Source organism: Centrocercus urophasianus, unplaced genomic scaffold (assembly GCF_019232065.1).
Source record: "Centrocercus urophasianus isolate 14NV4802_14NV808 unplaced genomic scaffold, USGS_Curo_1.0 seq_16, whole genome shotgun sequence".
NCBI lineage: Eukaryota > Metazoa > Chordata > Aves > Galliformes > Phasianidae > Centrocercus > Centrocercus urophasianus.
This window is the reverse complement of record NW_024884711.1, coordinates 26,647,267-26,675,011: the sequence shown is the minus strand read 5'-3', so window position 1 is coordinate 26,675,011 and position 27,745 is coordinate 26,647,267.

The window sequence follows — 27,745 nt, the reverse complement described above, 5'->3', positions numbered from 1 at the left end:
TCACTAGTCATTTTAGGCAACTTTGCTTTCCTTGGAAAAGCAAAAGTATGCATAATGAAGACTGATTATATTCATTTTAGGCACCCCATGACCTTTTTCATTCTTAGAAGTCTATTTGTAATAACCATAAAGACAACGATAGAAAAGATGAGCTACTGCATCTGAAATGCAGTTGTTTTCACCACCGAGTCACTCTGTTTTCACTGCTTTTTGACACAGGTTCTGGTATTTCTCCCTTAAAACAGTGTTGCAGACTGATAGTACCAGCTGGCCACCTTTTGTCCCCCCTGCTGACTCTGGTGTGACAGATGGTGCAAACAGCCCGGCATATAGTTCTTGGATCAATATAAGGGACAAAATACCTGCCAGATTGCTGATGACTGAAATGCTACATTCTGGAGCCAATGGACAGCTTAGCAATGATGGCCCCTAGCCTTAAGGGAAAATAACCAAGATGATTATTTTTTTTCAAGGGTTGTTCCAGGATAACTCTTACATTGTTTACAGTTTGGGGGAAAAAAAACCTATGAAAATCAGCTAGAATTTTGACTCAGTAACAGAATTATAGTAAGATTGCATTTCAACAACTTCTGCTTTATTGCAACTGTCTGCCTTCTCATTACTTCTTCTCAGCTTCACTTCAAGATCTTGCCATGCTTTCAGATCTCCCAGCAGTTCCAAAACTGTTTTGCGCAAAAGCTTTCCACTCTAAATGCGGCTTGGAATATTTTCATTTTCCTCTGAGAGTTTAAACAGAAAACTTAATTCCTTCCTCTTCTGAGTACAGGAAGACTCAAAAAAAAAAGTGGATGCTTGGGGGATGTTGGCTTTGTTTGGCTTGGGCTGGGTTTTGTGGACATTCAGCAGTACAGCTGGCAGTGCCAAAGTTGGCAGACAAAACCAGCTCCCTTCTTGACAGCTATCCAGATGCCTGGCCATGGATTTGTAACTGCATCTTCAAAGTTTGCACATGGCTGGCATAAATAGATAACAGGTGAAAGGCAGTCCCAAACTGAGGCTTTTGTATATGATTGATAATTGTGTGAGAATCAAGAAAAAAAATAAAAGCATACTTAATGAGGCATTTTCAGTTGAAAAGTGGAAATGAAATGGCACAGACTTGTTGGAGGCATAGGAATGGGAGAGGGAACCAAAAGCTAGCAGCAACTAAAAGCAAGCTGTAAAGGAGCACATGACAAGTTCTCATCCAGCCTGCCTGCATGTTCCTGAGCACTGCCAGTAAAGCTCAATTCTGCATGAGTTCAAAGGCAGCTGAAAGCCTGTCAGTTCACGACATCAGAATCCCAGAAAACCCTCTTGATATTTTGTAGGGCAATTAAATATTTTCTGTTTTTGAAAGGAAGGAAAATCATTCCTGAATCCTGAAAAGAATGCTGGTTTACATCAATACACACAAGAAGCATTATTAATTACTGAAACAGAAGGCTACTTTCCTCATTCTCCTCCCATGCATGCTTAATGAAGCCTTTGGGAAGGTCACTGTTTTGTAAGAAAACCCTGGAGTAAATCAGAACCCCAGTCCTGGTTCTGCATCAGCCTCATCCCTCCTAGTCTGAGACACAAGTCTAAGAGCAGCTAACGATTCAGACAGCGTGTGCTTCCAGCTTCAGTCTCCCTACAAAGTCAGTGAAAGTGGTAACATTACACTTGAGTTAGAAGAACATCGTGTGCTTGAAACGTCACCCTTCTCCTTCGTTATTCTAGGAGGAAAGCAAGATCTGGATACTAGGAGGTATGAATTTCTTATATTGATCTCCAGTGTTGATTTTATAGCAAACAATTCAAATACAGCCTCTGGGATTAGACTGGTTACTGCTATGGTGCCTTCAAGGCCGTCTTTTCTGTTTGCCTTGACTGGAGTCAAGCACAGCAAATGGTGGGTGCAGAACTACTGCCATTGGCTGCAAGAGGCACACAAATAGTGGCTGCAAAGATTGATGCACTGACTTTAGCAGTCAGTAAGAGGGAACACAAAAAAAAGTAGGTAAAGCAAAAAAAGAGAGATGTGTGTAAAAAAGGTAAAGGAGGAAGAAAGGTAAAGGCAGAGAAAGAAAAACATGCAGACAACGACAAAAGCAAGGCAAAAGAGCAGAAAGGAAAGATTTAGAAAGACTGGAGATTTCTTATGAAACAGACTATAAGTTGGTTTCTCTGTAGTTCAGTGTACAGCAAACTTCCCAGATGCCTTTTTATGTTTCCTGCTTTGAAATTACAAAATTTCCTATGAATTTAGATCCCACATTCTCAAAGATTTTTCTATTGTATAGCTGTATTCAAAAAAGTGTCACTTCCATAAGGATGACTGATATTTAAAATTAGCTCTTATAGTTTTCACTGGCAGTGTGTCTTATGATATGCAAGTCCAAATTCCTGGAATTTGTGATTTGAAGAGAATCCCAAAATTAAGTCTGAATGAAAATGGTAAATTGTCTAACCTCATTATTATATTAAGAAATTGAAAGTCTCTCAGTCCGAACATTATTAAAAAGAGGAGCTGATTTCTTCTTTTAAATATCATCTTTTTGTTTTATTGCCATAAGTAAGAAGTTGACTTGGCTATTCTGAATGCCAGAGAATGGAAAAGAAAGGACTTCAAGGATCTCCAAGTTCCTTCTTGGAATACCACACAACCCCAACTCAAAAAGCAGAGCCCAAACTACAGACAAATCAATCCAGCTTTCCAGTATGGTACAATCCATATGTTGTATTCAGCTTAAGCTACACAGATTTTCCATCTTGTAGCAGAGAAAGTGAGTTCACATCCACCTGAAGGACAAGTAATTCAGAACTGCATCTGCTTACAGTACCCAACGTAAACATACCTTAGTCCTCATGAAAATGTAAGAGTTACTTCAAGCATGAGAACAGTTTGCTTAAAACCAAAAATATTATTTGAGTGGGTTGTGTGACCTTTCTTTTGCAAAACATCTTCAAATACAAGACATCTAAAAGTTTCTTCATTAAATAATTAAAATTCACTCAAATCTCCCTATGACACATGTAGAGCACCATGGAAGAAGTACTTTATTAATTTCTTTAATACATGCCATTTCAAATCTATTGCTCCTATGTTAGCTTGAAATCTTTTCTGTTCTTATCCAAATGGATCAGCTGGCTTAATTAAAGATAGCACTGTGTTCATCTCCTTGCTGATTACAAGAAACATTACATTGTTATTATAAATACATTGTAATTATAAATATTATGCTACCTTATGCTTTTCAGATACCTTCAGATGCCAATGAATTTGCAATGAAGTCATGCATATCAATATGAGAAGATGGCTCTTTAAAGCATAACGATTCTACAGCGAGAGATATTTATGTCTCTTCACTCTCCCCTCAAAGTAATGCACTGTGTACATTCTTAACATTTTCGCTTCTCTTGCTGGTTAACAGTGACCTGCTGTCCCCATGCATAAAGATTAAAGCTTAAGTTAAAACATTATTCAGGGACTTCAATTACCCACGATGGATTTTCCACCCCCAGACCTGACCCACTCCCCCAGCAAAAATATATTTACAGCAGAAAAAACATCAAGCTGGGACAGGGCTGCCCGTTTGGTCCTTAATATCATCTGAGAACATAATGACTCAATTCATTCTGCCCTCAGATTAATGGAGCAAGCTCAAGTATTATAAGAAGCACTTTAATTCCCTCTGATGTTTTCATTATGAATTCCTTTGTGGCAGAACTCATTTGCAATAATGCATATGTAATTTTGAAACCAAAAGGAAATCCTGTAGCCTTCAGGACATTATTAACCTGCAGAAATGCTGAGGCACACATAAAACTCAAATATGCTAATATGTTTTGAGAGGTTGCTCATACTAAGGATAAAATCGGTAAGTTAAACTGCATGTTTCTATTTGGAAGTTAAAATAGCTTAATTAATAACAGTTATAACCCTATGATATTAGTGACAAGCTGCCTGTTCAGATAGTTTCCAAGAATGTAGAAATATGCATTAGAATAGTCCAAAAACCTTTTAAAAGCTTATTATCTATAGATGTCTGGAAGTTAATTGCTTCCACCACTTTTAGCATTCCCCTTCCTCTCTTTATTTTGTGTGGTCCATTGTATTTTTCCTTATTTTCCAGTGTTTATGGGCGACACGTAGGACACCTGATTCTTCTGTGCCAACCTGAGAGATTGTCTTCTTTGAGCTATTTTGTCTAGAGACGCATTGGTATATTTTGATGCCAACATAACACCACCCGTTGTAAGGGGGTCCAAGACTACTTTCTCCAGCAATTTTTGGAATTATGTGAAGTAGACAATGACAGATTTCAGAAAGGATCTTCTTGCTTTCAGATGGTGGCATAGCTCTTGGATTGAATTCTAACTTCTCCGTACCATTCATAATTTTTCTGTCTTTTTCCCCTAAGTCATTTCTTTTCCAGACCAAGAAGCCCCAGCTTGCACAGTCATTCCCCCTGTGAGAGATAGTCACACATTTGACTGTGCTCATTACCCTTCTCTGGACCTGCACCACCTCTAATGCCTCCTTTCTGAGCACACATTATTCAATATAAAGACAAACACGAACGTGTCCAGTGGCATAATTCGTCTTCGATGTTCTATTTCCAACTGTGCTATCTCAAACTGAAAATGGAATAATTTCATGGGAGAAAAGTGTGAAAATATCTGTCCTTCACCTATTATTCTTTATTCCTGTTAAAATTCTTCTCCCAAGCATGAGTTATATTACAGTTCTTCTAGCACTGGCTGTATAACTGGAAAAACTACTTTCACTAATAGTAAATATTTAATCTCATTGGTAATGTCTTCAAGTTGTCACCTACAAGAGGAATATGCAGTGTTTCCAGTTAGTTTTGCCCATGTTACGTGACAAAGTATTTTCAAATACTGATTTTAATTTTTACATCTGTCACCATCACTGAAGGATTGTTTATTTCTGTAACGTTGCATGTAATGTACAAATATGCCAATACAGGTGGCAGTTAAAAATATATAGATATATACAATATTCCAAATCAGGAATTAATTATAATTGGATCTTTAGTATAAACTACTCTTGTTTGTTCCATTGGTTGTCATTCATGTTATTTGTCATTTGAAACTTCTTTAATATACAGCAGAAGTAGCTACTTTTTTTTCCTGTGTGGGTATGTCTTAAAGCCAACCCTTACTAAAATTTGAGTTTCAGAAATTCTTAACATAAATCAGAACAATGCCATGAGGTATAAAATTCACCTCTGAGCTGATCACAACATCAAAGCTCTTAAGAATATTTAAAACCTATTTTAACTGATCTGAAAATAATCTTAAATATTCATTCTGTGACATGTTTGACTCTACATTAGCCTCACTTGCCCTCCTTCTTTACAACAAGATATCTTTTCCAAAAACATATTTGCTGGGCCCAGCTCCACATTCCCAAGTACAGACCAGAATTCTGTTTTCTGACTTCTTCAATAAATTCAAGAGATTAACAGCAATCATCCCCAAGGACTCTTGAAAATATTGAAAGGAATTTGTGTCAGTATATTACTGAAAGCTGTTGGTGTAAGAGACTCAGATTGACTCCTGAACTCTGCAGTTACCATTCAAAACAGCAAATGGAATAGCACTTCTGGCCTCTGAAGGTCCAACAGAACTCTCTTGGTGCTTTGGACAATCAGAGCAAATCCTTGCACCTGAAATATAAGTGGCTGCTAATTACAAGTGTTAAATGGAACTACATTAATATGCACACATTAAAACACTAGGATAAGAGATACAAAGACAAAGGAGCAGAGTGTAATTAAAATCACTGCACCATTTGCTTTTCTGCAGTACAAGCTGTTTCAAAGGCTGGTTGATGAAAAATAAACAGGGCTCCACCTCTAGAGTTTTGTGCTATGATTAGTTGTTATCTCTACAATGGTGTAGTACAGTTTCGGTAAAAAAACAAAAAACAAAAAACAAAAAAACCCTGTGTTGTTAAACACAAAACATAAAACTATATTTTTCTCAAAAAACAGTTTAATTTTGTCAGCCCCATGAAATGGAAACTTTCTCAAGCTCCCTTTGAACTGAAAGCTCTCCTGATTCTCAGCTGCTGAGTACCCTGCAGGCGTCCTCAGTAACCACAGGGCCTTGGAATGGCAATTCCCTTTTAAGCACTGGTAGGTCATCCATTCTCACTTTATAGCCAGTGGTGGTGAATAGGCAGCTCAAGACAAGTGATTCAGATCTACACTGCAAACCACTGCTAACCTGGATGAGTCCATTGTGAGAGCCTTATCCAAGGCTGCTCTGCCTGAAAATCTACCTGTGGGCTGCAGCAGTAGAATGATGGCTCCTGTAGACACAATCGACCTGTTCCCAAACCAGCAAGTAAAGCAGTGCCACTCAGTTTTCTGAAAACCAAAATATTTACTGTAGAACAGCTAGGGATCATCCATGGCATGTTTTTAACTCTAACAGGAACTTCCCTAAGCAATTCTGGGGAAGATGTGACATCTGGTCTATGGAAATAACTGCTCACCAACAGGCAGCTCCTCAGTGCTAACACTGAGGGAAAAATTAAATGCTCTTCAGGATGGCATGGTAAATTATACAAGCAGTTTGCCTAGAGCCAGAAAAAGCTCCTGAGTCTGTTTGGCTTACTGCTCAGTCACAGCACAGAGACCAATCTGGATCCTCAGATCCTGTCCTGGATTTATTGAGGGGTCACTGAATCCATGACATTCCCAGATAAATATTTCAATCTAATGCTTTTATTTTCCAATGAAAGCAGAGTTTGTCAGACGTCCAAGCCATAGCTAGCATCAGATCAGTCACTATAACTTGGAAAAATATATTCTCTTTGTCCAACATGGAAACAGAAATTTATCTTAATTCTGATCAAAGGGATCATTAGTAGTAATTTACTTCAGTCTCTAGAGTTCACTCAATTCTTGATTCTGCCTGGAAAAGCCAGTAAAAGTGTCAGTCAGCAGCTAACTGTCCACTAGACTTGGAAATAAATTCCCAATTATCTAGGATTGAGAATTATCATTCTAATAAACAAAGGCAATTGAGCCTAGCTAAGATGAAACCTATGATGAGTCTTTATTGTTTTACTTCACTCTTTTCATTTTGAGCATCAGTTTTAAAACACTTTCTTAACTCTCATCAACACACAAATTTCAGTCTGATTTTGGCCAAAACACTACATCACATCAATGCCTACTTATTATGATGGTTATTCAGGTTTAGTTCTATATCAATTAATTCAGTCTTCAGGGATGCTAGAGCCAAGACTAAAGACAGCTTTTTAAAGGTCAATACACAGCATCTTTGAGAATTATTTATACAAAACATTCACAGATAATTAATTGCCTAAGTGTATGTACTTTTAGTAAACCTATTTTATACCGTTTGAAAAATGCATGATTGGCATGAAAATGTCCTGATACATTAATCTGCATTGTATAAATTCAGGAAGTTGTATTTTACTGACAGTACAATGGCTGTATTGCAGATAGAGAAGACATACTAAATAGAAATCTATTGTCCATGGATGAAGATTTGTTCTCCTCCAGAAGTCTCAATCCTGGCACCATAGAAAGCACGCAGTCCCTATTGGATACAGCTAGCGGTGTTAAAGGCAATATTCTTCCCTTTTAATGGCAGACTCACTTTCATCCAATACTTTAGGTTTGGCCTCATTTTTGATGTATCAATGTCTTTGATCTCTGGATCATTTTAGAGTACTTATTTCTGAAAAAGGAAAAAGCTTTCATTTTGAAGGAGGAATATGCGATTATTTGTGACTGGCCTCTAATCCCACAAAATAGTGCTTTGGAGTATAGTAATGGTTTAGAGGATTTAAGTGCATTGCTTTTACACTGCAGTCCAGGGGAGCGTTTTAAATACAAGTAAAACCTCTAGATTTCTAGTTGGTTTATGCTAGAAAATCCACTCCAGAATTTTCTTCTGTATGCAAGCACAATAAGGTTCATAAACATTTGCTGATACTAATAAGATGGCTATATTGAAGTTTAAGGATACACATCAAACTAAAAAAAAATGAAAATAAAAAAAAATCAAGAGACAAAAGTAGGAGGTGATAGAGTGATATACATAATGTTGGCCAGGGACTGAATGCCTTCATAGAAAATGAATAGGACTTGGAGTCATTAGAATGACATGTGATGGCATTGATGCACAATTGTCTGGGCATTTTAGCTGTTCTTCCTTCATGCACTAGAAAAAAATTGTAACCTCAGTTTTCCAGTTCTGTACATATGCAGTTGCCACATGATGATCATATTACCAGATTTAGACATATTATGATCAAAGAAAGCACTCCTCACTCAGTCTCCTGTCCTGTTATATAGAAGCATCTTCCTGTGATGCTATCACTGCCCACACTGAGGGCAGACTGGTTGCATCTACATACCAGAGGGACCAGATTTCTGCAACATAAAGTCAAAGCAATCTCCTATGTGTAAGTCACACACCTGCAATCCAGCTATGTGGTACAGGACATTAGATCTAGAATTAACCACTGTCCACTGACAGGACTGACAACACTCTCAGACACAGCAAAGGTCTGCACTGTGCCCTATATAGAGCATAAGCCATACTTTCACTCTTCTACAATCAAAACCACATAAATTAATGGAAAGCAGACCAAGAACAATGTAAGAGGCCATCTCAAGGCAGCCTTCAGATGCTGACTGATCCATTCATAATGAAGAGCTTATGTAGCAAGGAAAAGAAACAAATAATTGGAATTTGAGACTTCAAAGCACAATCTGCAAAATTTGACCACACCACTTCCTTGCAATTACTAGAAAAATAGTAGTACATGCAAATACTAGAACTCTTTTTATGGCTTTGGTTTTCTTATGCTATATATCAGTGGAAATAAAGGCATAACAGATTCTGGAAAGAGATTTATTGCTAGGGTAGGAGGTTTCACAGGATTATATGAAAAAAAATACAAAATAGAAGCCTTAGCTACTTGGCAGAACCCTTCACTGATAGGGGTGAGATTTATTTTTTGCTACTCCAAACATTCAGCAGATTCAGTCTAAGCACAGCTCATCAGTTTTCCACTTCTCCTGTCACCAGGTAAGCATATGTCACAAACCATCGAGCACCTCAGAGTCATTTACCAAACCCATCCTGTAACAAGATTTTCACAGGTGATACAAACTCTGTGCTTGTGGCTTCATGGTAGCATTCGGGTTGCCTGCTGCCTACCAGTCCTGCTCTGGGCTAGGGCAACGGGTATCAGCATTCTGCCCCATGGGTAGGCATTCACATATGGCAGTCCCAAAGCTGAAGGAAAATAGAGCTCTGTTACTTTGGTGACAGGAAAGATGTTCACTCTAGAAGGCTTCATCTATTTAAGTCATGGAAATGGCTCAGATTTGATAACCAGAGCGCTACAAAGGAAACTTAGGGATTGATGCCATCCCATGCTCTCTGCTACCCCCTGCCCACACTCCCTGTGAATGCTAGTGGAAGATCAGGCTAAACCTAAATGCAAGGCCAAACTACATGGTGAACCAAAATAGGTGGTGTACGATACGAAAGAAAAGTCTGGTGAGTTAGAATAGCTGTTTCTTTCCTAAACCATGGAGCTGGTAAGTTTCTAGCAAAATTCAAATAAAATACCATCTTTATTCTCTAAAAGACCTGCAATTGAATTTATCCTAATTACTACTACTAAAACTATTTTACACTACCATACAAAGCATTCACACATTTTATGCTCATTAATTTTTCTTTAATTTGGAAGATGCCAAAGGCTTCTTTCTACAGAAATAAGATAAATACATGGGGAAATATATGGTAAATACAGTGTTTGCACATATTTCAATTCAGTTTTTCAAAGGAATAATATATGTAGCATTGCTCCACGTTTTACTTTAACATGTGGATGAATGAAGCATAAAGTCACATTCTCTATTCCTATAATACAACTTTTTCTTTGAGGCTGATGAGCAGTCCTCATGTTGCTGACTTCAATATTGTAGCAGTTATTCATATCATTATTCTAATAAACACTGAGTAAGCTTGGTCTTTAAATGCACTCCTCAAATGCATGAAACATAAAACAATCATTTGCACATGATTAAGCAGATGTTTAGTATAGACTTCAATGGCAGCTTACATCTCTAGATGCAAGAAGTCTTTGATCCATATATCAAAGCACAGTGGTAATGAGTGCACTCACTGCACTGTACATTGGTACATCAGGTACATTTTGCTCCTCTGAATGTTGAGGCAATTAAACAGAATCTCAGCATTACTACTAATTAGAAAATTGCTCTCTCAGTCTCAACTTTTAACTTTATATTAGTTCTAGAGCATCATCAACTCTGCTCCCAGATTTTCTTCATTTCTTGAGTGTACGTACACACACACACACACACACACACACACACACCAGTTTTTGAGCTCAGAACGATTGTTCTGATCAAAGCTTTTCTGATATTTCTCCTCCTTCAACAGCATGAACACTTGGAAGTGGCACAGTCTTTCTGATGGATATTTCCTTACATCTAGATATATACTTTTGAATTCTCTAGCCTTACTATCAGAAACCTATCTGACAATTCCCTATCACTGATAAGTCCCCAAGAGTTAACAACTGTAATTCTAAAGGCAGCAGTATATGAAATGTGAGCCTCAAAGTCTTTAAAATGAAAAGAGCAGAGACGCTTCCCACATACTGTTCCATGAACCTAAGCTGTTCTTTTCAGCTATCTGCTGATGAAGGCTATTCCTATAAGGAGGGTATGCTGTAACTGGTGAAGATTTGTACAGTCACAGTGCTGTACTTGATTTCCAAAGGTTTTCTTCCTATTGCATTTGAAATCTATATTCAGTGAAACAGTGATACATAAAATCAGCAAAAAGCCAATTTGCTAGTGAATAGATAACAATTGTCAGCTATTTCCAAGAGGGAGATGACCTGCCTCTTCTGTAAATCCTTACACCTGAAGCAAAGTAAGAACAAAACTTTTTCAGAGACTTGTTTCTGCCCCCCTCCAGGTGCAGCACCTGTTCAGCCAAATTCATTCTGTGCAGAGATTCTCCACTGGAAGCCAGCAAGGAACAATAAATTTATTAGGCAAATAGCTGAGTCTCCAACCAGAAAGTTATATTCCGTTTACATATATAACCTGCATTTCCCAAAATTACTTCTCAATTGAAGTTCTTGTGTTCATATTCATAATGCTGAAAAGAAAGAATTTGGAAGATACTGCTAACAAGCATGAACTCTTTAAGTTGACTCTGTAAAGCCTGTATCTGTAGAACCTAATGCTGTAAGATTGATTTCAGAAAAGTATTTAGAATAATTAATATTGGGGACAGAATTAGCTGTGCAAGACTAATTACAACCAAAAATATAAATTAATCTTAAAACCCACACAGAGGCAAACAGAAGGCATTTATTGTTCAGAGGAATTGTATGTTGAATAGTCCAGTCTTATTACAATTATGCTGGTTCTTACTAGGTTTGGTTGGGTTTTTGGTGCCCTTTTTTGTTCATTTGTTTTGGGGATGGGGGGGGGGTTATAGGGAGAATTGAATAATTTAGAAGTTAAAGGAGTTTAACAACTGTGGTCAAAGAAGATTAAGTAAATTTTAAATAGTATCTTAAAACTATGAAGACACTTCAAAGACTATCTAGAAAAATATTTCTTTCTAGAGAGAAAACAAAACCAGTGGATGATATCCAGAGGTCCCCTCCAAACCTATTATTTTGTTATTCTCTAGAAATCTGAAGACAGACAGATTTTCCGTTTCACCTTAGAAGTTAGAATATTTTGGAGAATGACTCAAAACCTTGCTTATAGCTGTTTTCAATTTTAAAGTTAGGTCACTGACAGCTAGAGCAAGAACCTTCCAAAATTAGTACATTTTTCTATTGTAATGATAAATACAACATCCAGGATACTCTACAACTTAAGCAGGATAATAAGACTCATGCTGTAAAGGAGTGTCTCTAGCTAAGGACAGATGCAGCCTCAAGAATGTCCAGAAACTCCTCATTTTTAAAGCTGTAACTTTGATACTTTGCCACAAGGAAGAAAAATTCAACATATATTTTAAGCAGTTAGAAGAGGAGGCACTTAACATCATTCCATTTCAAGAATTAGAAAAACATATTTATACATTTTTTAAGTGTATATTGGTGTAAAATAAGCTTAAAGGGGCATTTAATCAACAGCTGTTTAGATCATGAATAGGAAGACATGACATTTCCATAAGGAGAGTTTCTCTGCAGTCAGCCACTCGTCCCTTTGCTTTCTTGTCAGACTTCTGACGATCTAACCAGTACACCCATGAATTATATATAAAGATTAAATGTGCTATATGTTGTAAAAGAAGCGCTTTATTGTTTGAGGTGACTGCTGCAAACAAATCTCAGCTTAATAAACCTCAATTTTTATTTACTGATTACATTTTAGAAGCTGCATGAAAAAATACATGCTTATTGTCTGGATAGCGTAATTTTAATAGCATATTCAGGTGGCACATCCAGCATTCAAATCCAATAAAATGAAGACAAGAAGCGAAAGAATACTGCAGGAAATGAGCTTAAAGCTTTACCCCCCTCAGTCTAAATTCAAAAATCTTGCAATGAAACAATTCAATTTTTTTTTTTTTTTTGAAGCACAGGACTGCAAAACTTCACACAACTTGCCCATAGAAGAGGCGTGAATAAACAGCACAAGCACTTCTCATTAGGGCCGAAGCTCCAGGAGTGGGAAAGACAGAGCACCTCCTGCAACTCGAGGATTGATAGAACAGGAAAGTAATACGAACAGTATCTCAAACTGCCGTTTCTAATTTAGCACTAAATGTAATTATGATATGTTAAAAAAGTATATTCATGTAAAGAGTCCTTCAGCAATATTCTATTCGATATATTGAATAAAGCTGCTTGATGAATTTTAAATCTGCCGTTTTACACCAGTCTTAATGGATTTATGAATCATTCCCACTATATTACAGAACTACAGAAATCTTATCACTATTTCACAGAATTGAGAAATGTATTAAATGTAAAATACAAGAAAAAGGACTTAAGATACCATAGGAGAAATACGACAATTTTTATATTCAATGAAAATTGTTATAGTTTCCTTTATATCAATGCTGCTGTCAGAAGTAGTCAAAGGAAACTAAATTTCTCCAAATGACATACTGAATTTCACATATTCTTGAGCCACTGAAATTTGGACTAGCAAACTCCTATACAGGTCCCCTGATTTGTCTGGTAGTTACCACAGAGTGAAGAACTTACATGGAAGACCAACTTCTTAGAGATCATGCAAAATTATTTATGAGTAAAAGTCTGATGCAATATAACAGTAATTGACCAAACTGAAGGAATTAATGATTTCTCATTTAAAGTCCAAGGTAACTTATCAGCTTCTTATTTGGGAACATCCAGGAAGTATTCAGGTATTACCTGAAGCAAGCTGCCCGACTGCATTCATTTTTTTTTTAATTCCATGATGAAATATCATGTTTTGTTTAAGAGTCAGAAAGCAGATTAGAAAGGATAACAGTGCACAGGTGAATACTTAGTCATTATGATGAAAGGTGATGCTAGCATTTTCACCACAGCTAAGCAAAAAAAGATTTTTTTTTTGGAAGGCTAAAAATTAAGCCTTCTAGCTATAAATACAACACAAACCCTTTCCCATGTGCTAATCTCAACTAGACAGCACATGCTGTAGTCTGAGAGCACTGTGAGCGACTGTGTACTAAGCTTCTGTTTCTACTTGTATGCACTAGAAAGTTTTTCTTGGAAGCAGAGCTACACCTCAGCATGGGGAGAAGTGATTTCATAAACTTCCTCAAGGAAAGGCAAGAATGGTGCTGGCCAAAAATTGTTGGTAAGTAGTAAGGTCATAAAATAAATGTAACATGATGCCAGTTTGGACTGGAAGGAGCTGGAAATTGCCTTCATCTTATATTTGGAAAATGCTTTAGTTGAAGGACTGTTGAGAAAAGGAGATATTTCAGAATGAGTCAACATTTCTAGTTTGAGATTTCATTTAATGTCATCTTTTCTTTTTATTTTGAAATGGCATTTTTCATTCCAAAATAGCCTTTTCCTAAAGAAAATGTCAATAAACATTTCAGTTGGTGTCTCCAAAAATGTAATTTTTGAGGTTCTTCTGAACAGACATTGAATTTACTTCATTTTTTTCTAACCATAGCAAAATGTTTATTTTAGCAAATATTTCCAAAACATTAGCATGTTTGGAAATGAAGCATGGAAATAAAAATATTTCCAAACATTAGCATGTTTGGAAAGTCAGCGCTTGTGGAGATCTTTGAATCACCACATTAAAAGACTACCACAATAGCATGAAATTATTATTAAAAAAATCATTCATAAAAGGACTCATACTATCCCATATTTTCTTCCCATTCAGCCTCACCAGCCTCCCTCTTATCTCAGATACATTTCTCAATTCTATCAGTAAGAAGGAAGATCTGTCTCTAAGGAACACTTTGGAGGATATCTTCCTCCTCAAATAGTAGGGCTGTTTCCTCCTTCCACTTACGATTTCTTCATTTCAAGCTCTTCCCTACGCTGTCATTTTGCCTTGGGGCACATCTAGCCAATACCCCTCTCAGGCTTAGGTCAATCCCACAGCTTCTTTTCCAGTGACAGCAGGTCCTAGCCTAGTAAGATGTTAATAGTGAACAATGAAAATAATTAAGCAATCCAAGCATCCATACACGTACCTAATTAGTCTAGGAGAATCAAGAAGCAGACAGTATGTTCTGAACAAGTTATATTAATGAAGAATGGTCTGACAGAGGCAATTCTAATTGCAGCATGACATGTTTAATCTAATTATGCTAATAGTTTACTTGCACTCTAAATCACTGTCATTCGGAATAGTGAAATCTGGAGATATCACAGAGAGCCAGTGAAAATCTAATTATGATATCTCTACTGTTTATATTTGTTCTATATGAACATGCCCATTATGTTGCCCTGAGTATTAAGGCAGTAGGGAATTCCTTAATGAAAATTCTTTTTGAATAATTTCCTTAGAAAAGGCCACTTCATCAAAGCAAACTCTTTGCAAGAATGTATTTGAGAAGATGCTTCCTACCCGAGGATCTCTTATCAACTTATTCCCTTTCTGGAAATAACAAAGAGATTTTGTTTCTGTTAACAAAACAAAACAGACCTCGTTAGTCTTTTTTGTCTTCCTTCTATTTAGGGGGTTCACTCATTCAGATAGCAAAGAAACAACCAAAACTTTGCAATCCAATTCACATTAAGGTGGGCACAGTAGCTGTACACCAGTAAGTGTACAGCCACACCAGTAAGAAAATATGCTGAATACCCTGCGTAATTTCCCCATTCTTTTACACAACAAAATATATATTGCAAAGAAATTAGAAAGTAGAATAGACATTTGGGTTTAAACTGTTCTCAGCCACCTCGAAAACCTGTGCATATAATAAAAAGAATATGAGGCTGTAAGGCTTCAATATTCAATGTTCTCCCAGAAATCTTAGGTCTCTCCTTATTGAACCTTATGAGTTCACATGGAACTGAATCTCAGAAACAAGGTGTATTTAGCAGATTCAGGTCTTGGTTCTGCAAATAACCACTAAAGTTTCCTCAGAAGAATAGATGGAACTACATTTGAAGGTAAATGTGTTCATATATTTTGAGGACTGAAATTTCACTTTAGTCTTTAATTAGCGTCAGCTCAAGATTTTTCTTCCACTCACTGTTATTTGACTTGGATTTTTCCCTTCTTACACAGATGGTGCAAATATTGAAAGCCTTTAAGAACAGCTTTCATTTTAAACAGCTAGGATTGCTACAGCTGTTATGAAAAGATCTGTTTCTAATAAGGATGAGGTCTTAATTGGAAACAGTTTACATTAATTGCTTTTAAGATCTCATTATATAAAAAATTTCAGTGAATTGCTGCCTCTGTTAAAGAAGATTGACAACAGATGAGATTCACATTTTGGTTACTTATAATTTTGCTAATGGTAACCATTCATTTCAGAGTCCCTCAGCACTTTTATTATTTTTATCAGTTTAATATGCCTCAGTATTTTCAGGGAACAAAACACTTGTAACAAAATTCATAAGATTTTCTAGTAATTGTACTGAGAGTTGTTAGAGACTTTCACACTGTGGAGAAGGGAATATTGTTCCTTGCATCAAGGACATGATTTTTACTTATGTAAAAACTCACACAAGTTTTCATATTTTAGCCCATCCCCCCCCCCAAAAAAGTCAGTGCTTGCACAATCTCAATGGCACTTGGTAGGCAACACACAGCAGCTCATTCTTTACAAGTTCCACCATGTTAACACATTTCTTCTGCTGCGCATTTTACCACAGATATGGGAGTTCAACTTCATGAAGACAGCAGGATTTATAGTTAAGGAAATCTAATAAAATCTGCCCATTTGAAAGTTCCAGAGTCAAAGCAAGGCTCTCATTTGCCCTACTAGCTACAGAATATGCTTCCGGACTATTTCTCTAAAGGATTCCACATAGGGAACAAGATGAGAACACATTGTGTAATGCAATTTGTTTCTAGGATACTTGTCATGTACTGCAGGAAACAGCACATACTGAATGAAAAGGAAATAAAAGGTTAAAGGAGCGAAACAGTGAACTAGGCAACTCAGTTCTACCCATATGCCTACTAGAAATTCCAAGTAAACCATTTCTTATTGAAGTGCTTGACTCATCACCATCTTCCTTCAACTTTAAGGCTCAATTTCAGACATTTAATACATGGCTTGCAGAAATATTGAATGCTTTAAAATGCCCCTATAAATATTCTGTATTTCAGTAAAGTCTAAAAAGTACAGAGCCTAAAAAGTATTAGTTTTGTGTCCAGTTTATGACAATGGAGTGGGATCCAAGTGGGCCAAAACAGCAAGAATAGACCCCAAGTGGTCCTTGTATTAGCATTCTCAAGATGTACAATGTAGTTTCAGTTATATTAACTTCTGCAGAATTATTTGAATGGAGAAGAAGAAAAACTAACCATGGAGTTTGAAAAATGCAAGGGGAATAATTCAAAACATGAAGACTACAGGAAAGCTCAGTTTGTTAACAATCTGCTATAAATCATTACCCTGCAGATGTTAGAAAACTAATTCTGGACTATAGTTCTCATTTTAACAGCTTGCTGTGGGAACTGGTAGAAGTCAGCTTAAGAATATGAATGACTTTTTGAAAATTTGGGTAAATTGAGTCTTATTGTAATACCTGAGTTTCAAACGATAGTGAAAAAAATTCAACCACTCAATATTCACTGAGGAGCTGAAGCTTCTGCAACAGAAACACTGACCTCTACTACTTTGCTTCAAGAGAACTCAACCTTCTGAAGCAGTAATAATTTCTTTTCTGTCTCTCTGTGGAATAGTCACCAGAAAGTAATATATTGCACTGTTTCATAGAAGGGAGCCAATGCTACACCACCCTAAAAGAATAGCTGTAAACTGAAAACTTCAGCTGATGAAGAACATGAAAAATGTAACTTCCTTAAAAAAATTCTTTTCCATATGAAGTCTCCTGAAAAAAAAAAATTTTTTTGTCCCCCATTTTAGTTAGGGGGAGAAAAGCTTATTTTTCGATTTAACCAAATCAAAATATTTCTGCTGTCAAACCTAATTGAAATACTATTTGTCTGCTATGATATGCTACCCATTTGTCTATGGGCTCCCTAGCTGCTCATGTGGAAAACATGTCTTCCTCCTGATGCAGTTGAGGGGAAAAAAATAAAATCAGAATCCTTGTAGATAATTGAATGCTTAAATACAGGTACTTTTGAAAAATAGAGAACTTTTTGGAAAAAAACATTCTGGAATTAAATAATTTGTTTTTTTTATATTTGAGATCTTTCCTTTTTGATGCTTTGTAAAATTTACAAGTTAATTAGGTTTATTTAATGTAACAAACAGAGACCATGCTTTGATTTATATCTTCCCATACTCAAAGTAAATATAGCATTGTATCCCACGCATTTTGTCAACAGGAGATAATGGTCTGCACACACCAAAAATAGAGTACTTGACAAATGGAAGACATTGTTTTTCATTAGTATTTTAATTTCATAGTTTAAGAAAATCCATCTGTCAGCTCAGATTTTCTAAATCTATTTTAGAAATCACTCCCTTAAAGAAAATTACTCAGACTACTTCTCACTTGCTAGAAGTCAGCATGGATCAAGACTGAGGATCGGGCCCAAAAAAGAAACCCAAAGAGCACGACAGTATCTTTCTATAACACTCTTTCCCCATCCCCACATGTATATATCACCATATTAGTACAGTAGCAAAACAGTAATATAAATGTGATCCTTCCTCATTAGCAAGAATGTTTTGATATACTGCAGCAGTACAGGTGAAAAAAAAAAATCTAGCACAACAAAATTTTACTTCAGTTTCAATTGGCGGTGCAGCAAGAGCTCTGATGGCTATGTCCACATGAATGACTTTTCTACTTGAGTTTTAAAACATAAACAATACTGAACACAGTGAAAGAAAGAAGAAAAAGGGACAGAAAAGCAAAGCACACATTGCCACAAGTACTGACACAGTAAGAGGCTAGTTTCATATGGATTTAGATCTCACAGGCTTTATCTATGCAAGAAGACATGTGAGCTTCATGTTCAGGGTAAGGTAAGTGCTGCACTCACATGACAAATGCACTCTAAAACAAAATCCAAATCAAATTAAAAATCCAACTAAGTTCCATGCATAATACATTACATAAGATCTGCAGTGTTTATGTCAAAGAGGTAAACAAGTTTTATCAAATATTATCTGATAACACATTGAAACAAACAAATGCATTATTCATGAAAGACTGCAATGATTTACATGTCTCTAAATCATACTACTTTTTCTTACAGGTGTAAAGAGATGCATTTAAATGCATGAAGTGTAGCTTCACAAAGTTTACTGAGAATTTTAAATACATTTGACTTTGGAGGAGTCAAAGTCTCCCCTCACTACAGCACCACACTGAACCCATAGAGGTTTACTGATGTAAATCATCAGAAAATTTACATGGACCTGAAAGGCCCAGCAGGAAACACAACTCCATTTTCAGGCAAAGGCGTGGAAGGTCCTACTTAAACTATAGGCTACTATAGTTTAGTTCAACTATACTACATAATTATATTCTTATATTAGGGAACTGCAGATAAAACAAAAAAAACAGACCAGGGCATAGACACTACCTGAGGTCTTTAGATGTAATTAGGGCTTTATAACACTAAACACCTTTCCATACGCACATTCATCTTCTACTGTCCTTCTGAAATTATGTTTTTCCCTGAGATCACAGTCACATACAGCCCAAGATGCAAACCTGACCAAGCCTGTAGTGTCACTATTCCAAGCAAGCACAGACAACCATTCCGTGGCGTTTCTGCTTATTTGTACAGATCAAAACTTTAGAAGCAGTCTCTTAGTTCACCTTAATTTAAGAAAGAAAAATTTAGAGTCTCCAACCAACCACCACCTTTCTGTACTTGCAGGCAGCTTCAGAAAGATCACCATTCCAATAAGTGCTCTTTGCATAAATGTTTCAAACCCCTGAGCAGAATGTTTTTAATGATATTGTTTTCTTTTAAATACTGTTTTGTTACACCAGCTTGTTATTTCTCCACACAGTGAATCCCAGTGTCTTTTACATATGTGCTGTCTCTGCCTAAACTGACCCTTCTGCCCAGCATACTAAAGCAAAAATATATTATGGTATATCTGTGTTTTAAGTTTGTAGCTATTGCTTTAATTCAAAAAGAAGGTCTACTTGTTTTACCCTTAATAATCTTTCCCCCCACTGAAAATTTATATTAAGTCACATAAAAACCAAGGGCACCAGTTTGCAGTGATATTAAGGTGACTTCCAAGGGAGTGTTTTGGAGCTTCTTAGTAGTATTCCAGGATGTAATCATACAGCTTTGTCTTTTTCATTTCTAAACTCAAGGAAAATGTGATGTCTAATGACACACAGAATAGATTCAAGCAGAGGTAAAGATGCACCACTTACACATTATATTGGAATGTTTATTGGCCCTTATAGTTCTGGGACTAAAACTTATGCTTTAGCTCTGTTGTCATGTACTCTGAAAGCCCAGACAGCATTGACACTGGTATGACCTGTCTTCCAGCAGGTAATTAGTATTGGATGGTAATAAACCTCCCAATAAGTACAACACAAAGCGAGGGCAGCATGACTCCTGGTGAGCAGCTGCAACATCTGCATTTTTCTTTGCTTAGATGCAAGGGATTTTATCACTTCAGAATATATTCTACAAGATAAGTTGTTTCAGGTCATCACATCGCAAAAATAATTCTTGAATAATATATATTACTCTGGTCATATGAACTATCTCCTATGTAAGGTTTTGCATCCCAACATGAGACTCCTTTAGAACACTTTTCTCTTTAAACTAAACATCAATGTAAAGCACCAGTGGAGAAACTTCAACAACAAAACAAGGCTCAACAGCAAAATAATGGAATTATCAAGCTTATTTATTAAATTTTACTGCTGAATATATATATATATATATATTAAGCTTTCTCCACTACTTAATAGATGCCAAGCCTTTTCATCTTTCTAAAGATTAATGAGAAGAGACTCAAGCAATAATTATCTCTTCTCTGATCCTCCACCAATTAAAAATAAACTTCTGTTTAAAAGCTTCCTTAAAAACAAAGTGTATAAAGTCCAAGTTAGTTCCAAATAACATTCATTGATAAATAACAGGAATTTAAATCAGACCTTAATCTGAAATGCACTAAATTTCAGATTAAGGTCTTCTGCTTCCTGCAAGAAGAACCCCACTAAGTGTACAGTTGGTGCTGCTATACTCTATTCTCAGGAAGTTTCCTCAATGACCAGTTAACTGAAATTGCTGTTTAATGATCTGTTAACGCTCTAGTGAACTTTGCTAAAATAAGATTGCTTGAGTGCAGTTTTCTGGAACTTTCCAAAGAAGCGCATATAAGATTACTGTAATGAACTGTTTAAGGCCATTTCTTAAATCCATTCAGAAACTAAAGCCACATCAACAGCTCTTGGGAAAAAAAGGTTGTCACAACATACCTCCATCAGAAATAGCAAATTATTTGAAATAAAAACACTTACTGGCACTGTGCTGAGTTTCACATGATTCTGCCAAGAGCTTAGAAAATTGGGTGGATTTCCATTGAGAGATTACTCAGCATCTAAACAGCTTATAAATCTACAGAGCTTTAGAAGAAGCCAAGATCCCCAGCTCTAGCTCTAGCAAGGACTCGTCACACACCTATCAGGGCAGTTCCAGAAGTAATGCGTCCTATTTTTTTATTTTATTTTTTTTCTGTTAACCCACAACACCAGAGGTGGATGTTGGTGGTATGGCACTAGAGGCTCAATCTTCCCACCCATATTCCGTTATATTTTGTTGCTATGTGATAAGATAGCAGCAGAGGGGAACTCTGACAAAACAGCATCTGAAGCAAACGCGTGGAACTGAACCCCTCCGTACAAACAAAAAAGGCACCCACTGGTATTCTTCAATACTCGCTGAATGTTTACAGAGACCAAATAGCAGATGTGGGCACACTGAGGTGGCAAGTGGGGTGTTCCAGCAGTAGTAACAATGGGGCACTACAGCTGGTGCAAATTTTGACAAGCATGGCACGCAGGCTCTTCCATTGCTGGTGAAAGTGCATAGCTAACGGTCATGGATGTGCTGGAAAATAGCGTTTTGTATTTGAGAACTTTCTACATCAAGTAGTGTGACTTTACTCTTTGTTTCTGTTGTTATTTCCATGGAAATAAATCGGAGGTATTACTTCCAGAGCAAATGACATACTATTGCAAACTGAAGTAGCATCAGCAATTATATCTCAGATTCTATGAAAGGGACACAAGCAGAGTGCTGTGCAAAATATACTACTGTTCAAAGCAGTACATCCGCTCTTACATTTATATCCATAGCCTCCTCCTGACTTCCACAGCAGCCTCATCTTCAAGGAGCAATGTCCTTCAAGTGAGACCACTTGTCCATTCCTAGTAATGGATATGGAACACAGAATTAATTAGCCCCTTTATTTTCTCCCACTCCACCTACATCTCTGTGCTTTGTGCTCACTGGTTGTCACAGACATAAAGCATCACCCTTCTTAGCATTTCCCACAGCTCTAGAAACACTGGCTGTCTTCTTCACAATGATGATTTTAAGAGTTGGCCACTACCAACCATACTTTCTCACCTGAAACTTTACACCCCACTGCTTGAGACCCCTAAAGTACATCAGTTGGCTTCATGATAGAGTTTTTGTTACAGCTTCATCGGTTTGTTTTCTTATAGAATTGAAAGCATAAGTGACTTGCCAGGCATCTGGCCACCTGAAGAAGTTCTTTAATTTGGGCCAGTCGGAGACACAGCTGTATCCAGGGACCTTAATGAACTGTAAATAGCTACTTTAGTAAAAACCTGGCAAATAGGAGGGGTTTAGTAGTGGAATAGGATTTGTTTCCCACTTCTATCACTGTTCTAGATGTAGACTTCTTGTGTTACTGAAAAGGAATTTTTGGTATGGCCTTATATAAAGTAATCACTTATCTACATAGAGCTGATTTTAAACCAAAAATCAAAAGTCAAACTAAAATGGATTAATAAACTAAAATGGATTGCCAAAATCTGAATGTCAGGGTCAAGATTCAAACTTGAGTCACCAATGAGGCATTGATTTAAAAGCTTATCTGTGATCCTGGAAAAACTCAGCTAAGCTTTCTGATGATCCAGACGTAAGTTTTCTCTACTGTTAAGCATCAATTGGTTGCATTAACAAGTCACATTATATAACAGAAAAAAACATCCTAGTAGATAAGCAGAGTATTAATTAATGTGTACTTTTCTATGATTCGTTATCTCACATAAAAATTCAATAATTTTAACCATCCTTTCTCAGGGAAGTGGTTACTGAAGCTACTTAGTTGTTTTTCTTTTCCCACAAAAATGGTTTCTGTGTTTGAGAAACATACACTGCTTCACCCTTCCATTTCATCATGCTCTTTCAATTAGACAAGTAGCTCCAACAAGTCTCTTGTTGCTGCTAAATAATCACTTCAGCTTTGCTCATTTCAGATCTTCATAAAACTACATATAACATTGAAAATCACCATTTATCTGCAACTTATTAACCCACCTCCATTCCTGAGCAGACAAGAACTCCTAACTGAATATATTCATGTAAGTGCCCTATAAGAGCAAGCAGCAGACATATTTGCCTTTAACCAGTTTTTAGATCACCTAAGAAAGGTATCCATCACAGTCTAGTAATGAAGAAAGTATAACTTACCTGATTCTGAGCATCAAGGCTTACTAGAAACTCTCAAAGAAGACACTTACCAAGCAAAAACACTTCTCTTTTGGCTCCCAACCCTTAAACAAGGCCAGGGAGGCACGGATCAGAGTCCACCCTTTTTAGTCACACGGATGAATTGCTTCCACCTGTGCTCCCAGGACTGGTCATTTCCCTTCACCAGGTGCTCAATCATTGGTTCAGGCTGTGACTTAATGGCCCCCAGGCACTCTCCAAGTAGTTTCATTTTTTCAGTACACAGAACTGAATACTGTGTTGGTTAGGATAATTGCTTACTTCCATCAGGAGTTTTAAGACTATGCACATCTTTGGTTTGCTTATTGGTTCTCTTTGGAAGACAATACATTTCCCATTTTGGGAATTCTCATTTTCCCTGGTATACTTGGAGTTGGTTTTGCTTTAACTTACAAACGTAGCTGCTAGTCTTTCACACCAAATGTGTATACGGGCAAATATTAAAGTATATAACAAATTGTATGAGTATCATTTTGAAACGTGCTCTATTCTTGTGAAATTTCCCCAGCTGAGGGTATAAATATTCAGTGACTGGTAGATCATCAAGTCCTCCAATCAGTACGTATTATGTAAGATGATGTATCGACTGGTGCAATTGAAATATAAAAGTGCATACGTGAGATTATGGGAGGGGGAAAGGAAGAGGAAAGATAGTAAGCTTTTGGGAAAGAAAAAAGATACAGAAGACCTTGTCTCCAGGTACTCAGAACTTTAAAAAAAAAAAATAGAAAAGAAAAAGACTGCTAGAATAGAGATTTGGCATTAGGGAATTCTATCTGCAGCAGGGTCAGCTCTGAATGTGAGTAGCACACAGGAATGACAAATCTGAAGGGGAAGGAATTATTTTTAACTGAAGTGTCTGTGATAATAAGTTGAGAGAATACTAAAGGTTCTGCTCTTGACAAAGGCCAGAGCCTGACTGCCACAGCTGTTGCAAATAATAAGTTAAAATCATGCCATGAGAAAAAACACTCTAATTCCAGAAAAATTATGTCAGAACTTCAGGAGTCACAACAAGACAGGGAGGCAGGAAAACAGTGGCTGTGTATGTCCTGTTATTCTGTATTTAACTCACAAGGGGAAATGCAGGATATAGTGAATGAGCCTTTATCCGGTCACAGAGCATAGTGTTAGCCTCTGGCTGCACAGTGTAGGCACACTATATACCCTAAAGTATGACATCTGTATTTCCTGCACAAGCTTTGCAAGGGGATTACAGTCACAGCACTACTTTCCTTCCCTGCCGGGAGTTGTAGTCAGTCACTTGCCAGGATGAAACATAGCACAACTCTACTCCTAAGCCCAGTCCCATCTCCTGAGCCTGGGGTACTTACATAGCTTACAGAGCACCCTGGGGCAGATTGGGAGGCTGTTGCTTCCTTTGTCTAGGGACATCTTGTTCCTGCATGTTTTGTTCTCTGCAGCTGCTGCCCTGCCAGCCAACAGGAGGTCACATCCCTGCACTGAACGAGACCTCACACACCCAGGAGCATGTGCACACGTTACACCCAGATCCAGAGGGATACCAGGAACTCTGGTAGCATGTGCTGCCCCACCAGCTCTTCATCTCTGTCCCTAGGGAAGGGTAGCAGCTGTCAGATAGGAAATACTGATTGGGAAATGAATGATTCACCTGCCAAAGCCAAGCAGCCAGCTGTGCTGTCCAGTGGCCTCCCTCCCCTGCCAATACTCTTAAATTGAACATAAAACTAAATGGGAGGATCTCTGGACTTGTTGGCATCATAGTGAGGAAAATCCTCATCCACCTTTGAAAATCCAGAATGTTCAATTAACAATTAGATCGTTAGGAGTTAGGGGTTAGGAGTTACTGTACAAAATACAGTTATTGCATAGGAGAGCAATCTTTTACAAAGCCTTTCAACCTCAAGTCATTTGCAACTTTTCTTGAATACTTCTTTCCCTATTTCTTCAGGTCTCACTGCTGTGGGAAGGGACGGGACGGGACGGGACGGGACGGGAAGGGAAGGGAAGGGAAGGGAAGGGAAGGGAAGGGAAGAGAAATGCTAGAGCTTTTATGTGAAAGCAACTTTAGTAACAAGAATGTTCAAAACTAGATTATTCCTCTGTTTAATCATTAACTTTTGTTTTTCTCTGGGAACTGAAGAATGTTTTTTAAAAAGAGCTCAGAGAATTAGAGGGCATTTATTCACAGTTTAAGATAAAATAGTTGACTCAAGCTCAGGCATGTATGGAGGTGTGAAAACTTGTGATGTACAGTTCTGTCAACAATACCAGATAAAATGGTGAGAAGGAACACTGCATGGAAGACATGCAGTGACAGCAGACAATGTCTCTGGAGACTACATCACAGCAGTGGCCCCATCAGAAGACAAAGACCTAGCATGAAGTGGGTTCATAGGACTTGGGACGATAGCCTGCCATCACTATAGAAGAAAGAGCTTTTGCATGAAACGATATATTTCAATCACAAGGAATAGTATTCAAGGCACGAAACTACAGGATATGAGCTTCTTTAAAAAATGAGAAAAAATCTAGTGTCAATGTGCAGTTGCTAAATGAAGAAGCAAAATCTTCTTTGGGATATTAGTTGCTGCACATATTGGATACAAGTTTGAAGGATAGCACCCTACTCAGTGTTGGGTTACAAAATAAACTGCAGTAGCAAGGCCAGATGTGAAAGCGGCATGGTTATTAAAAAGAGGTTAACAGGGTGAAGTATCTAAAGACTGCTGGCCAAAATCTTCTGTGTGACTTACATTCCTGAAACTTCCTGCTCTTGAAAGACCTGATTTTCAGAGATAGGGTCACCAACATGCCCACCATTTTAATAGAGACTCAGTCCCCAGAATTAAGTTACCAGCACTTGACCTCATGCTCCAGTTCTTAACTTGTCTGATCTTAAGTCTAAGACACTGAGGAGAAAATATTAATATAGTAAATGAAAATAATCTGTAGCATGACATCTTTGTAATCAAGTACATCACATGTATGATGCATGGAGTACAACAGCGCTTTCTTTTATTCATAGATTGAAAAACATGACCTACATGCAGATTTGCTCATTACTGTATCATGTGTAATCCCACTTGACCCAGCTCCCTTCCAAAATACAGTAAATTTCCACACTTTCTGATGGTTTTCTTGTTTTCTCTTGCCTTTGTTTCTTCAGTGCAGACTGAATTGCTTTAAGGGATTGGATTTACTTTAGGTGTTCAAAATTTTAAAGCGCTTCAGAATTAAACTTTGTGTTCAAGGTAAAGGTAAGTTAGTGCTAACTTAAGGCAATAAGATTTTTTTTTTTAATTTCAGGAGCTTTCCGTAGATTGAAAAATGTTCATGAGGATGCTACTATTGACTGCAACTGATGCAGTAGAAGTGAAGTTTTCTGTAATATTTAGTAATATTTAAACCAAAAAAAAAAAAAGTCCTGTGCAGCCCGATCTAAAAGAATCTGTGTATGATAGACAGAAGAAGCCATCTCAAACAGCTGAGCTAACAAACATTTAACCCAGTTCTAAACCAGACCTGGCTTGCAAAATGCTTTTGATTGCAATCTGCCCAGTTTCCAGTTCTTTCTGTGCAAGGACTGAACAGGAATGAGGGGTGAGAGAAAGTTCAGCTCTTGAGAACCTACATTTAGGTGTCCAGAAGAAGATATTTGGAATGTGTGCCAGGTACTCAATCTCCCATCCCAGCTGATGGAGTTGTAGTTAATACAGTCAGCAAAGGTACCTCCACCACAGTGCATGAGATTAAGAGCTTTCTGGACTCCACTGACAGTACAGATTTCACCTCTATAACAGGAGCAGAGGCACCTGCTTCACATGCAGATACCTCTTCAGGCTCCTCAGTGTAGGCCATCCATTCATGATCTGAACCCCACAGTAAGTTTCCTTCTTTCCTCTGTGGTATCTTCCTTGTGAGTTGTGGCACTGTGCAGCTGGGCAAAGATGAAGCACTGCTAGAGTACTTCAACATATACTTCCCTATCTGATCTCTGTGTGTTCCCTGACTAATTAACTTTTCTCCTTCAGAGCTATCAAGCTGGTACTTCCTGTGAGGAACGCACTGGCTTTCTAAGTAAGTCACGATCCTTCTTTATGTTACTTGCAAATGTGAAGTGTGGCTACATGTGACAGAATAAGCACTTCTCTATGCCTTGTAGCAAGATGTCTTTCAAATCATGTGGGCCTTAAAGATGGTTCTCTCCACTATTAAATGAGAAAACCTAGCAGGAGAGTTTAAAAAGCATTTAGCATCCAGCCTCATCACCATCTGGTCAGATCTGATTATTATACAATCAAGCAATCTCCTGCTAGCTGCACCACAGGGGAATTTCTTAAAAGGACTGCCATTTGCCA